Here is a 1,745-nt window from a genome sequence, read left to right on the forward strand (position 1 = left end):
CTTCGTCTCCTTCGGCCAGGACGCGTCTCTCGCTTACGATACCAAGTCCTTCTTCCATGAGCCCGTCACGCTTGGCTCCCTCCACGCCGCCATGCATGGTGTCTCTGTCATATACTCCAGCGGCAATTTCAGCCCCTATAATGACACAGTCATCAACGCCGTGCCATGGGTCATCGCCGTCGCCGTCGTCGACAGGGACTTCCCCAACATCCTCACCCTTGGTTACAACGTTAGCTGAGGGGGCCGAGCCATGAGTCCACCACGAGCCAGCGCGCTCTACTTGATGGTTGATGCTATACGTGTCACCTCCAACCCGTACGACACCGTCAAATGCGGACTTGACACCCTCGACCCTATGAGGGGATCGCGTGCGAAAGCATGATTAATGAGGGAGGATTATCCAAATAAACTAGACCATTGGATTTGTGTGAGAAGAAAGAGAAAGAAGAGATTTTGACTAGTCTCATCCTTGGTTTTAAAGTTGTGAAGATTTTGGGTGCATTTATTTAAAAGTTTGAAGTGTTGCTTTATATAGAGGTAAAGATAGATTACCGGTAATGACTGAACAATATTTAGTTATTACCGGTAATTACTGAAGACGCTCTGATGAAGTTTTACTTAGGGTGACGAACAATATATATATTATTATGTGTATATATATATACTAGGAGAGTGCCCGTGCGTTGCAACGGAAACATATAAAACCACGATAATCTATGTACAAATGTGTGTTATACTTTTATAAGAAAAGGTTCCATAATCCACTTGTGATCCTACTATACATAAACTTTGTTATTTTAATCTACCTATTTCACCACTACATTGCAACAATCAGCACCATACAGACTTCTATATATAATTTTAATAATGTTATGTCAATTGCATCATGTAGACTTTATATATATAGTTAGATGTATGTGTGTTGCAACAACATACATAATACGTAATAAAATGTTAGTGCACAACGATTATATAGAAACGAACACCATATAACTAAGGAAAAACCTTCAAATTTGGCATGTGGGGACTACTACTCGGATGACGCTGATCTGACACTTGTCAAGCATGTCGTAGGAAGTATCTATTCTTTGTTCTAGTGGTGCATCTTGCATGTGGCTCCCGCGATTAGACCCAGGGTCAGTCCAATGAAGATCTTCACCACGATCAAGCCCTTGAGGGTGGCATGTGTAACCCTGCTGCATGTCATTTGCTTGCTTCTTGAGGTTAGACGTCAAGCGCGTGAATTGAAAGCAATGGTGATTATGTGAGCAGATACGTGGGTGAAGGAGATTCTGTGAGCAGACAACATATATTCACTATGGTAGAAAGGTACTCTCAATAAATTGGGAGGCTAAGGTGATATTTACATAGCAAAATTTGGCCCATTATTTACAAAGTGTTATTCAGACGATGTGACTTCATTCTATAGGAATAAAATTCCATGTTAAGATCATGTCACATCAGCATACTCAAAAATACTCTGTTCATTTAGCATATACATTAGCAGTTTAGCACCACATTGTAATCCCTTGAGTGCAGTGGAAAGCGAAGACAAACTTTTTTGGGTGCCAGATCGGTTCTGCTTTCCCTCCCACTATGGAAGCAACATATTGGTCCAGGGAAAAACAAATTGCATACCCTCTTTCTTTCTTTCTTTCTGCACAACCCCATCTCTCACATGGACAGATATAAGTTAAGTGCAAAACTGGTTATCTGTCAGGGTTTGCATGAGCCAATGCACCATA

General features: G+C 41.5%; 1 pseudogene; it reads right to left on the reverse strand.

The window, feature by feature from the left end:
* Window positions 1-1,007: 1,007 nt before the first annotated feature.
* LOC118476826 (cytochrome c oxidase subunit 5C-like) lies at window positions 1,008-1,207 on the reverse strand (annotated as a pseudogene).
* Window positions 1,208-1,745: the final 538 nt, after the last annotated feature.

Source organism: Zea mays, chromosome 3, assembly GCF_902167145.1.
Source record: "Zea mays cultivar B73 chromosome 3, Zm-B73-REFERENCE-NAM-5.0, whole genome shotgun sequence".
Classification (NCBI taxonomy): domain Eukaryota; kingdom Viridiplantae; phylum Streptophyta; class Magnoliopsida; order Poales; family Poaceae; genus Zea; species Zea mays.